Genomic DNA, 14,723 nt, shown 5'->3' on the forward strand with positions numbered 1-14,723 from the left:
TTTTTTTAAATTTATCTTTGCTGGCAATTTTCTCAATCTCACTAATAAATTGTCAACAGGCTTATGTAGTTCCTATCTCAAGTTCAGAAATAAATACTGGTGGATCCAATGCTTTGACTTTGGGTGCAGATGTGAATTGAATTTCTCGAACCATTTTTCGCAATTTTTATTGTTGTTTTCCTTCTGTTCTCAGCTATTGGAAAGATCTAAACATTTCTGTCCTGTCCACAAAAGCATGCAGATGACTCTTTCCTTTCTACTCATGTCTTTTAGAGTATCAGTTCCTCTCAATTCATCATGGGCTGGAGCTGAGCATTCATTGCTGTGGTTCTGGTGTTTGTATTTTTGTCTGATTCACACAGATCTTTCCTCTTTCTCTGACACTAACTGGAATGACTTTTTTCTCAAAAATCTAATTCAGCACTTATTTTGTTTAGTCACAACCACCTACTGCCACGTTGTTATGTTTTATGTTCACAGAACTCTGAAAGAATGACACTGTTTCACACAGATACAGAGAGCTGACATTGAATATATTTCTAAGAACTCACCATGTACAACGATCAAGGGTATGGCTTATACAATTAGTGGTCCTTGAGTAGTGGTGTGGAACAGAGGGACCGAGGGGTGCAGGTACATAATTCTTTGAACTCTGTATTATGTATCGAGGGGGTGATTAAAAAGGCATTTGGCATGCTTGTCTTCATTGCTCAGTCCTTTGAGTACAGGAGTTGGGAAGTTATGTTGAGGTTTTACAGGACATTGGTGAAGCCACCTCTGGAGTACTATGTTCAGTTCTGGTCACCCAGTTCTAGGAAGGATAGAATCAAGCTTAAGAGGGTTCAGAAGAGACTTACCAGGACGTTGCCATGTATGGAAGGTTTTAGTTATAAAGAAAGACTGGATAGGCTGGGATGTTTTTCACTGGAGTGTAGAATGTGAAGAGGCGATCTAATAGAAGTTTACAAAATAATGAGAGGAATAGATTCAGTTAATGGTAGTTGACTTTTCCCTAGGATGGGGAGTTTTAAGACTAGGGGGCATATTTTTAAGGTGAGAGGAGAGAAATTTACAAAAGCCTTTTTTTCACACGGAGGGTGGTTCGCATGCGGAATGAACTTCCTGAGAAAGTGGTGGATGCGGGTACAATTATAACATTTTAAAAGACATTTAGATAGGTACATGAATAGGAAAGGTTTGAAGAGATATGGGTTAGGAGCAGGCAGGTGGGACTAGTTTAGTTTGGGATTATGTTCAGCTTGGACTGGTTGGACTGAAGGGTCTGTTTCCATGTTGTATGACTCCATGTATTGTGGAATAATACATTATTGTTTTGGTACACTTACTGTACTGCAGTGGTGAGTGATGTGTCATTTACATGTGTACGTGTGCTTAACAATACAGTTCCAAAATCTTTTCCAGTAACATAGCAAGACAACACCCGCCTCTACTTTAAAATGATTGGTCTTCACCTCTTACTCAGGCTTTCTTGGCAGACCCAAGCAAGTCTGTTCATCCAACATCAATTTATGGGGGTAGGGGATCACCTTATAGAAACTAGGAGCTATTTGACTCTATCATCCAAATGATAAAGGCTGATCCTCAAACTCAACATTATATTCCCACTTATTCTTTGTAGCTAAAACTTTAGCAACCTCTTTCTTGAATGTGCAATTATAAGACTGATCCACTAGTATATTTGGAGGTGGAGGCACTCATAACATAAAATATGTAACTAGCCCACTGGCTCTTCAAAACCTGATGTACAAAAAGCTCTAATTGGAAAAGACCAGCTCACAATACAGGTGCACAATCCTTTATCCAAAATGCTTGGGACCGGCTGGTTTTCAGAATTCAGAATTTTTTGAATTTCAGAATAAGTGACAGTTTGATGGTGACATTTTTTTTAAACCTTACCAAACAGTAGACGCACTGTGAATTAAATGGGCTCTGAAACAGCATTAAGGCCTGCCAGTGCTGGGCCATGCCCCTACCCACGTCGCATCTGAGTGACACACATCAAGTGGGTGTGGAGTTGGGTTAGTTATTTGCACACCAAGCAACCCTGTTAATGAGAAAGCTTTCAGAACTTTTCAGATTTCAAGATTTCAGATAAAGGGTTGTCTACCTGTTCTGCTTTCTATTAACAATGTCAGAATACACAAGGCATGAATACACAGCTGAAGATCCAAATAGCTAGCTTTTAGTTAAATCAAGAGAAAAGTAGCAGAACTGAGGTCATGATATAGAAACAAAATAAAGCGCACCAGATATGGAGAATGATGTGCACCATCATCTGGATGCATCACTTTCCAAAACAGAGAAATTCACACAACCATTCCGATCAAGAGGTTGAGAAATAAGTCAGCAACCATTAGTTTGAAGTGGAAGCTTGAATTTGGAGTAGATATGAACATATCAACACATGAATTAGGAACAGGGGTAGACCATTTGGCCTAATCCACCATTCTAAAATATCATGGCTGATCTGATTGTGATCCAGCTCCATATTCCCATCCACCCCAATATCCTTTGATTTTCTTGCCAATTTATCTATGTCTTAAGGATATTCTACATGCAAAATAAGATCATCTAGATCAGAATATACAACAAGATCATCCCTGAAAATCTGAATAAACTGCTTAACAAAGGAAAGATAGTCTGACACCAAGTGACATCATGCTGATGGCATAAGTTGCAACAGACATACAACAGCTAGCAATGATCCAAATCAAAGGGAGACAAATAAATTATACATGACTCAAACAGATTGTCCTACTATCCTGGCATTAAGCAGTTGGAAAAAGCTGCAAGTTATCTCAGTTAAACTTGAGAGGAAGAAGGCAGAAAATCCATTGAAAAATGCCTTCCAATCAAAGCAAGAAATGTCTTGTGTAAAAGTATCCAGAGAGTTCTGATGAGCTGGTTGGATGTGTTGAAGATGTTGAGTGTCACATGTCCATTGATCTAGAGACATAATGTTCTCCAGGTGAAGTACGAAGAGAGATCAAAGGAAAGCTTGAAAAGTGCTCCTAGATATGGAAGGAAAGTAATTAATTGAAAGAGACATAGATAGAGTCATAGAGTCATAGAGATGTACAGCATGGAAACAGACCCTTCAGTTCAACCCGTCCATGCCGACCAGATATCCCAACCCAATCTAATCCCACCTGCCAGCACCCGGCCCATATTCCTCCAAACCCTTCCTATTCATATACCCATCCAAATGCCTCTTAAATGTTGCAATTGTACCAGCCTCCACCACTTCCTCTGGCAGCTCATTCCATACCCGTACCACTCTCTGTGTGAAAAAGTTGCCCCTTAGGTCTCTTTTATATCTTGCCCCTCTCACGCTAAAACTATGCCCTCTAGTTCTGGACTCCCCGACCCCAGGGAAAAGACTTTGCCTATTTACCCTATCCATGCCCCTCATAATTTTGTAAACCTCTATAAGGTCACCTCTCAGCCTCCGACGCTCCAGGGAAAACAGCCCCAGACTGTTAAGCCTCTCCTTATAGCTCAAATCCTCCAACCCTGACAACAACTTGTAAATCTTTTCTGGACCCTTTCAAGTTTCACAACATCTTTCCGATAGGAAGGAGACCAGAATTGCATGCAATATTCCAACAGTAGCCTAACCAATGTCCTATACAACCACAACATGACCTCCCAACTCCTGTACTCAATACTCTGACCAATAAAGGAAAGCATACGAAATGCCTTCTTCACTATCATATCTACCTGCAACTCCACTTTCAAGGAGCTATGAACCTGCACTCCAAGGTCTCTTTGTTCAGCAACACTCCCTAGGACCTTACCATTAAGTCCTGATAAGATTGCTTTCCCAAAATGCAGCACCTCGTATTTATCTGAATTAAACTCCATCTGCCACTTTGCAGCCCATTGGCCCATTTGGTCAAGATCCTGTTGTAATCTGAGGTAACCCTCTTCGCTGTCCACTATGCCTCCAATTTTGGTGTCATCCGCAAACTTACTAACTGTACCCCTTATGCTCGCATCCAAATCATTTATGTAAAAAGTAGAGGACCCAGCACTGATCCTTGTGGCGCTCCACTAGTCACAGGCCTCCAGTCTTAAAAACAACCCTCCACCACCACTCTCTGTCTTCTACCTTGGAGCCAGTTTTGTATGCAAATGGATAATTCTCTGTGTATTCCATGAGAATTTGTTAACCTTGCTAACCAGACTCCCATGGGGAACCTTGTCGAATGCCTTAATGAAGTCCATAAAGATCACATTTACTGCTCTGCCCTCATCAATCCTCTTTGTTACTTCCTCAAAAAACTCAATCAAGTTTGTGAGACATGATTTCCCACGCACAAAGCCATGTTGACTATCCCTAATCAGTCCTTGCCTTTCCAAATACATGTACATCCTGTCCCTCAGGATTTTCTCCAACAACTTCCCCACCACTAATGTCAGGGTCACTGGTCTATAGTTCCCTGCATTACCCTTACCACCCTTCTTACCAACCTCCTGTCTTCCAGCACTTCACCTGTGACTATCGATGATACAAATATCTCAGCAAGAGGCCCAGCAAACACTTCTCTAGCTTCCCATAGAGTTCTAGGGTACACCTGATCAGGTCCTGGGGATTTATCCACCTTTACCCATTTCCACACATCCAGTACTTCCTCCTCTGTAATGTGAACATTTTGCTAGATGTCACCATCTATTTCACTACAGGCTATATCATCCATATCCTTTTCAAATATTGAAATTCTCCAGTCCTATATTGAAAGACAGAAAGAGCTCTAGACAGAAAAGGAAAGAGAAATAATTCAGAGAGTTCAAGGAGATAAAGACTTCCAGAGCCTTTCAGCACCCCAGAATGAAAAGCTAGCAGAAGCGAACAAATTCTACCTGAGAAATACTGAGGGCTCAGCAGCACATAATGTGGCATGGGACAAAAGGAACATTTGGAAGAGCAACTGCATGCAGTAAGCTGAGGAGACATCCAAGAGGAAGATTCTGAAACAGCACATGTTTCAAATAAACAAGAACATGAGAAGAATAGAATGAGCATGCTGAGTTCAGGCAGCAGTTTAGCATACTGCAGATGTAGCTCAATATGGCAGTTATCACAGTTAGGGAATTATTTTCTGGATACTCATCTTAATCTGTGAGAAATGCTGGGATATTTAAAAAAGGAAATATAAAGTGCAATATAAGCAAGCAAAACTCAAAATCATTCAAACAGGAATTAACAGTCAAATTGTACTCAATACAAATTTTAAGTCAGAATTTAACTAGCCACTACATCAGAAAAAGATCTGATAGATATACTGGCAGCTTTGACACCTATAATACACATTCAGCAACAACGAAACACAATGTTGTTTTTGCAAAGTGTCATTTTTGTTCAGTTTTGTGGAGGGTCATTGCAGTGTCAGTCAACTGGAAGAATGCCCAGCTGTCTGGAGCAATGCCCAGTCACACTCACTCTACATCGGCCACTGCAACACCATCTACCAAGGTTCACACTCTTATTACTCTGACTAGTGCATGAAACATTTTCCCTCACATGCTCTTACCCACTCAATTACCCAACATAACCAAACCTGCTTGATCTCTGTGCTGCATGCCTACTCGTTCAATCACTCACCCACTCAATATCTCACCTGCAACAGCACTAACAGCTGTGCCACCCACTTACCTCTCATTCAATCCCTCCCTTTCTCTCAGCCCAGGAAAAAACAGTCTGCAGTGGGGTGGAAAGAGGCAAGGTGGGTGGTAGGGTGCCTAATTCCCTACAAGGAGACGATCCTGACTCAAATCAACCTTGATAGACCAAATGACTGAGCCCAAGGCCATGGACTGATATCAGAAGCTCCCCTTGATGTCCTGTGCCAAGTCGCCCCAGACTGAAAGGTGGCTCCCTTTAGACTTTGAGACAAAACCATTTGCTTGAAGCACGTGCAGTGTGGCCAAATGATAGTGCCACATAATGCAGGTGTGAGATTAACGCTGCATGGTAATAAGCAGCACCAGATCTATCCCCTTGACTGATATCTGGTAATAATCAGACAATCATAGACACGTACAGCATCAAAACAGACCTTTTGGTCCAACTTATCCATGTTAAACAGATTTCCTAAGTTAATCTAGTCCCATTTGCCAGCATTTGGTCCACATCCCTCTAAACCCTTCCTATTCATATACCCATCCAAATTATTTTTAAATGCTGTAATTGATTCAGATTCCACCACTTCTTCCAGCAGTTCATTCCATGCACACAACTCTGCAAGAAAGGGTTGCCCTTTTGGTCCCTTTTAAATCTTTCCCCTGTCACCTTAAACTTATGCTCACTAGTTTTGGACTCCCCTATCCAAGGAAAAAGACCTTGCCTATTTCCTATCCATGCCCCTCATGATTTTATAAACCTCCACAATGTCATCCCTCAGCCTCCAATACTCCAGCCATGGCAAACTGCCTGGCATTGCTTCTGCTCTAAAGGCAAGTAACGGCAGAAATACTATGGACCTTTTAGCTCTGATTGAGGGGGCAAAATGATAAAAGGCAAGATAAGGCAGGGATGCTGAAAACATTCAGGTAGGTACTAAATGAGTAGGCACTAAGAAAGCAGGTGGTCAGCCTTGAGATGCAGCCTCACCCAATCTATGAGCTGGGTGTTTGTCCCTGTGCTCAAATGATCCTTGCAGTAGCCTTTCAATGATAGTTGATGGTGCATTCCATCATAGCAGTGCAGATGCTTACTGTAACAGGATCAGAGATGTGCCATGCTGGTGCAGAGAGGTTGGTACATGTTGGATGCCAGTGTCTATCAATATGAGATATGTGTGGCCTTGCCCATGGAGAGTACGCTGAGATGTCAGTGCTGAGGTCCAAGATGGAGGACTGGAGGAGGAAACAATGAGCTGTAGTCAACCAATACCTGCTCAGATTTCATTTCGGGAATTCTCGGTGTCTAGTTTCTATCTGATGTATGGGAGATTATAAGAATGTATATTAATGATGTGTAATTAAATAATAATGAGGGAGATATTGAGTAATAATCCTCACCAACTGGCCTTTTTCCACTCGTCTTGACACCTGGAATTTAGTTGGAAAATGTGATTTTTTTTTCCTCCCAAAGTTGAGAAAGGCCTCACGCAACTCCTCGCACAATTCTTCCAAAGTTCTTGCATTGTCCCTTTTTCAGGGCCTGGGAGGACTCAAACAAAAGTCTTTCAAACAGTGGGTTTCAAAACACTTCACTTCAAGCAATGTGAGGCCTTTCAAAACGCAATTCCACTTCACAGACATCGATACTGACTGAAGCTGAAATACGTCTGTAACACTACATTCCCTGTGAGCCTTAGGCATTAGTTTTCTATGTGCAGTCCAAATCCCAACCAGTCCTGATCTGATCATGCAAGATAAAAACTGAATCCCATTAATGCCTCTTATGCAACACTGGCCTACCTGGGAAGAGGGAACATTACTGTTGAAGTCAGCTGCTATTTACCTATTACCTGCACATAACACAGGGACTGCCCACTTCAGGTCTGATGTCACAGCTAGAAACCAAATCTCTTTCCCAGACACCAGAAATTTTAGTTTATTTTTGTTCAGAAAAAGAAAGGCATCAAACTAAAGCACATCAACCAGGGCATCTGACAAGTTTCCATGGAGACAACCAGCCTCCCATCCTTTGCCTCAACCAGTACTTCCCACTGCATTGCGAAGACAACCAACATAATCTAAGACCCCTCCCACCCTGGTTATACCCTTTTGCAACCTGTTCTGTTGGGCAGAAGATATAAAAGTTTGAATACATGTACAAACAGATTCAAGAACAGCTTGTTCACTGCTGTTATCAGATATTTGAATGGACCTCTTTAATGTTAATGTTGATCTCTCTCTGCACTTTCTCAGCAGCTGTAACATTGTAACCTACACTCTGTCTGTTACCCTGAGGCACTTATATCTGCCTGTAAAGCACGTAATTCAACACTTACCTTGGTACATGTGACAGTGATAAATCAAATCAAATAACAGCGTACACTTCCCCATGGATACAACAAACTACAAGCTTCTTCACAATTGTTAATCTGTGTTCAATATATAATAAAAGTTAATAATTGATACATTCATAGTGATATATAGCATGTGGACTGCAGTGGTTCAAGAAGGCAGCTTGCCAACACCTTCTCAAGGGCAATTTGGGATGGGCAATAAATATATGCCAGTCTAAGGTGCCCACATCCCATGAATGAATTAAAAAAAAGAGATGTTACATTATTTTAAAGGAGGAGAGCTGTTATATTGTTATATTATTCAAAAAGAGTTAGTAGCTATGTTACTTTTTACACATACACATGCAAATCCGAAATGCCACATCTCTCACAATTGTCTTACAACATGTAAAAGAGCAGGAATGCCACTCTGATGAGATCTGAGAAATGCATTTAATGTCAGCTTCAATATTTTTGTGAAGAGTATGATTACTCCAAACTACTGGGAACTAACAGACTCAAAAAGGGGTCTTGATCCATGCCCAGCATACGTGACGATGTCTCCAGCCTGGTGTTCAGAACTCAGCATATATGATGCAGATGGAATGTAGTGTTGGGGCAAGGGAATGTGCTTAACCATCATCTGATGCTATGTGTTCTCCACTACAGATGCCTGCACTCAGAACAAATTGGGAACTCAGCCTGCACCAAGTCTAAACTCCATGAAATTGTTCAGTCTGAGGCTACACCAACCCATCATCCCCTCACACCCTGAACAAGTGCAGGTCTATTCACTTCCGTGCTTGTGCACAATTAGACATGGAGTCACAGTGTGATGAACACAACACATACACATCCTTACAAGCTCTCTGATTGCTGAATGACTCTTGTTACGTCGACCATTCACATAGAGCCATAGAGTCATAGAGATGTACAGCATGGAAACAGACCCTTCGGTCCAACCCGTCCATGCCGACCAGATATGCCAACCCAATCTAGTCCTACCTCCCAGCACCCGGCCCATATCCCTCCAAACCCTTTCTATTCATATACCCATCCAAATGCCTCTTAAATGTTGCAATTGTACCAGCCTCCACCACTTCCTCTGGCAGCTCATTCCATACATGTACCACTCTCTGTGTGAAACAGTTGCCCCATAGGTCTCCTCTATATCTTTCCCCTCTCATCCTAAACCTATGTCCTCTAGTTCTGGACTCCCTGACCCCAGGGAAAAGACTTTGCCTATTTACCCTATCCATGCCCCTCATAATTTTGTAAACCTCTATAAGGTCACCCCTCAGCCTCCGACGCTCCAGGGAAAACAGCCCCAGCCTATTCAGCCTCTCTTTATAGCTCAAATCCTCCAACCCTGGCAACAACTTGTAAATCTTTTCTGAACCCTTTCAAGTTTCACATCTTTCTGATAGGAAGGAGACCAGAATTGCACACAATATTCCAACAGTGGCCTAACCAATGTCCTATACAACCACAACATGACCTCCCAACTCCTGTACTCAATACTCTGACCAATAAAGGAAAGCATACCAAATACTTTCTTCACTATCCTATCTACCTGCGACCCCACTTTCAAGGAGCTATGAACCTGCACTCCAAGGTCTCTTTGTTCAGCAACATTCCCTAGGACCTTACCATTAAGTGTATAAGTCCTGATAAGAATGCTTTCCCAAAATGAAGCACCTCGCATTTATCTGAATTAAACTCTATCTGCCACTGCTCAACCCATTGGCCCATCTGGTCAAGATCCTGTTGTAATCTGACGTAACCCTCTTCACTGTCCACTATACCTCCAATTTTGGTGTCACCTGCAAACTTAGTAACTGTACCTCTTATGCTCACATCCAAATCATTTATGTAAATGACAAAAAAGTAGCGGACCCAGCACTGATCCTTGTGGCACTCCACTGGTCACAGGCCTCCAGTCTGAAAAACAACCCTCCACCACCACCTTCTGTCTTCTACCTTTGAGCCAGTTCTGTATCCAAATGACTAGTTCTCCCTGTATTCCGTGAGATCTAACATTGCTAATCAGTCTCACATGCCTCTGGAAATAGCCATCAGAAAGCTTATGGAGGTCTAGAGGGGGACAAGAACCATCTGGCAGAAATGTGAGAGGCCATGTGCAGCCTTGAGTGAAAAATAGAGGAGTCCATACAAGTGCTGAGGTTTGACAATTGCTCCAACATTTGATGGTGCTGTTTCCTTCATGAAGAAATTGGTGATTGCTATAGAGATCCAGGTTTAATGGTACGTTCAGTGACTGTTGCTTATGTGCTCAGACCTGCCTTCCATCACTTTAACCATAGACTACAAAGGCGAAAGTGGAATGAGGCATCACAATCTCCCTTAAGTACTCCTCCTCCTACTTCTGAAATCACGGAGGTGCCATTGGCACTGATAATGGGGGTGAAATCACCAGCTAGCTACCAAAGGGTCATCTGAAGGTGCTCCAAGAAAGTGCTGCTGCTCCTCTTCCCCTCTGCCAATGATGCTATCACCCCTCGTAGGTAATACCAGAAACACTGCCCCTACAGTTGTGCAAATAGGCTTGACATCTTCAGCCTCTCTGACATTACCTGTCCATCTGTGGTGCATTCCATTTGGTGTCAATGCTTGGCATCTTACTGGCTCCAGATTGCCATCCTCCTGAGTTGTATGACCCGAGCATTTGTTGTTTGGTGTTCTGGCATTGTTGTGCTGGATCTGGGTCATCCCTTACTGATTCGTTCAAAATATACAAGAGATAGCAAAGCCCTTGGCACCTTTAACCAAGGGTGAACTGCAGACATGAGCCAGGTAAAAATCTGGTCAGCACAATCTTCATGCTGTCACTCCTGACCTGGGAACGTTGAACAAATGGGAGTCCTATTCTTTGCATCACTAACACTCTAGTCTTTACCAACTCCGTTGTGCACAGCTCCATTTTTGATCTTTAGAGATAACTCTTAGTGTTGTCATGGGTATGTCCCCAGGCATTCCTAGATTGACCCTTGACATTGAATCCATCATTCTGTACATTGTTCTTGATTTTTCTAGCATCATCCTTGATCCCACTTCACCTTCCACATCCTGCCTTCATTGCCCTTGAGTTACCCATGTCCATACATGAAGGCTCAGCCTCCATTCATCATAGAGTTTCCCCAAAACAATCTAGCATACTTGACTAGTCATTTGTAGATATTTACTTCCCTTATATAATCCAGTTTCCAACTTCTATGCTGGATAAAGTCTAACATATCCACCAGAACTCATTGTTGTCTCCCTCGGTCAGCCATGTCTGGTCACACATCACCCTGCCTCCTTGCTCCCTCAATCAGCCTTGTCTTACTTCCCCTGCTTACTACTTACCAATTCTAATGCATTAATGTCTTCTCTCACAATTTTCAACAAAGCAACCCATGAAAGAAAAGAAGAGCTTACTTCATCCAAAACTATCAGAAAGACTAGCTCAGCATCTGTGGATAGAGAAACAGAGTTAATGTTTAGAGTCCAATGATTCTGCTTTGGAACTGAAGAAGAGACATTTTGGATATTCTGTTTCTCTCTGCCAGACCTATTGAGATTCCCCAATACTTTCTGTTCTTATTTTGTATCTCCAGCTTCCGCAATATTTTGTTACAGCTTGCCTGCTACACACCATCTCTCAGCAGTTATGAATCTGAAGGCTTATGGTTCTACAGTGTTGCAGAGGTAATTGAAAAGGTACCATTTAATCTGACAAAATGTTGTTTGAGTGAGAGCACAGGGCATCCTAATGCATGAAAGAAAGGTTCCCATGGCTTGGTCTGCCACAACCTCCATCCTGCTGCCAAGTGCTTGCCATTTTGCCTCTGCCACGCACCCACCTCACTTCCCCCTGCCAGAAGCAGCACCAAACTCCAGCAGAAAACTTCAATTTTATTAGGAATGGTAAGTTGATATTTATTATGATCATAAATTTGAATGATAATGTCTTCAAGATGGTCAGGCTAAATGGGAAATTAGTTTGTACATCTTTCAGACCAAAGGAGGCTGCATAGTGACAACAGCTTTGTTGAAAAAGGTGTTTGAGAAAGGGAAGGAAGAACCAAGTTTTAAAAGCAGCTATGGAAGTCAAGGTCAAATGCACGGCTCGAGAGCTTGGCATAGCAGCATTTTTCCCTTGTAGATGTGCCTGGTTGGCATTTTAAACAATCAAGCAATAGCATTTACTGGTTTCTGAAACATGATTGTTTTAGATTTACAATGACAGTGCTTTCAAAAATTTGACTTATGTAACCTCTAAATGTCAGGCAATAAAGTCTTCCTCATACCTGACACAATGAACACATTTCACATAAATCACCCCATGCTTAAAACCTTGGAATTCAAGCAAACAATCCTTGCCTTTGACAAACATCAAGTCCTTGCTGTGTTGCCTGAGGTGAAGGTGTCTTCACTGATGCTCATATGTTATTTGACCTACTGCTTCACAGAAAATTAATATTAGTAATTTTGATGGAATCTTCATCGAAAATCAGACAAATACATTTTACTGTTAAAATGTCATTTAATTGTTTTTTTAATTTCAAATGTGCCTAAAGCATGTATCATATTACAATGTTGTAATCTGAATTTGCTGAAGAATCTAGGAACAATTTTCAAAAAGTGCTAATAGAAAGCAAAACTTGGAAAGAAAATGGCGTCATGGCTTTTATCGTGGTGTAATACTGGGTTTTCAAATTGTCCAGAATTAATTATAATACAAACCGAATACAAAAGGCCACATGATCTTCAAAAAGATCATCACAAACCTCCAGCTTAAACCTTTCTTTACAGCAATGATATAATTCCTAATGGTGAACATTACAAATTATCTTGATACAGTTATTATGATTTTGAGAGTGATTTTAAACTTATGGATATCCAGTAACAACTACCAGAAGATTGGAACATTGTTTCCTCAAAACTGATGAAAACCTTAACAGAAAGAGTCTTTTTAATGTCAATGTTGAAAACAAAATGTTCAAAATGCTTCAATTGTCACTCCGGGAGCTCAAGTCAGGAACTTCCCAGATCACTGCATCTGCCTCAGGATAAACTTCTTCAAATGGTAGGATCTTCAAACCAGACTGGGCTGGTTGGTAGGTTGGAATGGAAAAGAAATGGGCTTTGTCCCACTGCTTACAGATGAGAGAAAGCCATATGGAACCCTGAAAGTTGAGGCAGTCTGTTTATAAGACTTTGCCCCTTCGCAGCCTAATACCCCCACTACCCACTCTCCCTTCCAATGTGATGTCACCACATGCGTCAATCTTCATGGTCCCTTTTAGCTCCCATGTAAACTAATTGCTAATTCATTCCAGCTCGTGCTCCCTAGCCACCTCCATTGCTCTTGAAAATTACGATGTCACCTTAATGAAAACTCATGGTGAATTAATGCCCCACCCATATCCGTGAACCTTATAGCTTCTGCATTAACTTAATATCAACCTACTAAAATATTCTCAGTTCTGACTCCCTCAATATCCACCAATGTGCAGCTTAGCTCCATCTCAAGATGGAATAAAATGAAGCGTACATAGAAATTTAAATCTTTATTGTATCAAATATAGCCTATTCATAAAGGTCCATGCAAACATTTAAATATCGCCAAGTACTTAATTACTCAAAAACAAGCAAACTAAGTCGTAGAGTTATAGAGATGTACAGCATGGAAATAGGCCCTTCAGTCCAACTCGTCCAAGCCGCCCAAACATCTCAACCTAATCTAGTCCCATTTGCCAGCATTTGACCCATATCCCTCCAAACCCTTCCTATTCATATATCCATCCAGATACCTTTTAAATATTGCAATTGTAACAGCAACCACCCCCTTCCTCTGGCAGCTCATTCCATACATGTACCACTATCTGCATGAAAAAGTTACCCCCTAGGTCCCTTTTATATCTTTCCCCTCTCACCCTACATCTATGCCCTCTAGTTCTGGACTCCCCCACCCCAGGAAAAAGACTTTGTCTATTTATCCTACCATGCCCCGCATGATTTTATAAACTTCTAAAAGGTCACCCCTCGGCCTTCAACGCTCCAGAGAAAACAGCCCCAGCCTATTCAGGCTCTCCCTGTAGCTCAAATGCTCCAACTCTGGCAACGTCCTTGTAAATGTTTTCTGAACCTTTTCAGGTTTCACAACATCCTTCTGATAGAAAGGAGACCAGAATTGTATGCAATATTCCAAAAGTGGCCTAACCAATGTCCTGAATAGCCGCAACATGACCGCTCAACTCCTCTACTCAATGCTCTGACCAATAAAGGAAATCATACTAAGTGTCTTCTTCACTACTCTATCTACCTGCAACTCTACTTTCAAGGAGCTATGAACCTGCACTCCAAAGTATCTTTGTTCAGCAACATTCCAAAGGATTTTACCATAACCTCACATCAAAAGCAGATAGCCCCTTTGAAAACCTCTTTGAGCTGCCAGTCAAATTATAAGTTTAGATTCCCCCACTCAGATAGGTTCTGGAAGGCAGCCAAGCATAAATAATGACATAATGATAGCCCTTGGGTTAATGTCAAGACATAGTCATTGCAACTTCGAGAAGAGATTTATTATTCAACTTCGTCTGAAAGAGGCTTCAAAACTTGACTTTGGAGCTCAGAGACACCTTCTACATTTCTGTTTCTACCAGATTGCTTTTTGTGCAGGGACACCAGACTGTGCACCTGAATCCAATCTATATAGGGAACCTGGGCTAAGAGTGTGGC

General features: G+C 41.7%; 1 long non-coding RNA gene across 2 annotated transcripts in view; it reads left to right on the plus strand.

The window, feature by feature from the left end:
• LOC148149125 (uncharacterized) overlaps nt 1–14,723 on the plus strand; it is a 236,805-nt gene that overhangs the window by 26,290 nt on the left and 195,792 nt on the right. The gene's annotated exons all lie outside the window — the stretch shown is intronic.

The sequence above is a fragment of the Chiloscyllium plagiosum genome, unplaced genomic scaffold (genome assembly GCF_037043375.1).
Source record: "Chiloscyllium plagiosum isolate Xiang-an unplaced genomic scaffold, Cpla_swu_hap1 HiC_scaffold_9, whole genome shotgun sequence".
Lineage (NCBI taxonomy): Eukaryota > Metazoa > Chordata > Chondrichthyes > Orectolobiformes > Hemiscylliidae > Chiloscyllium > Chiloscyllium plagiosum.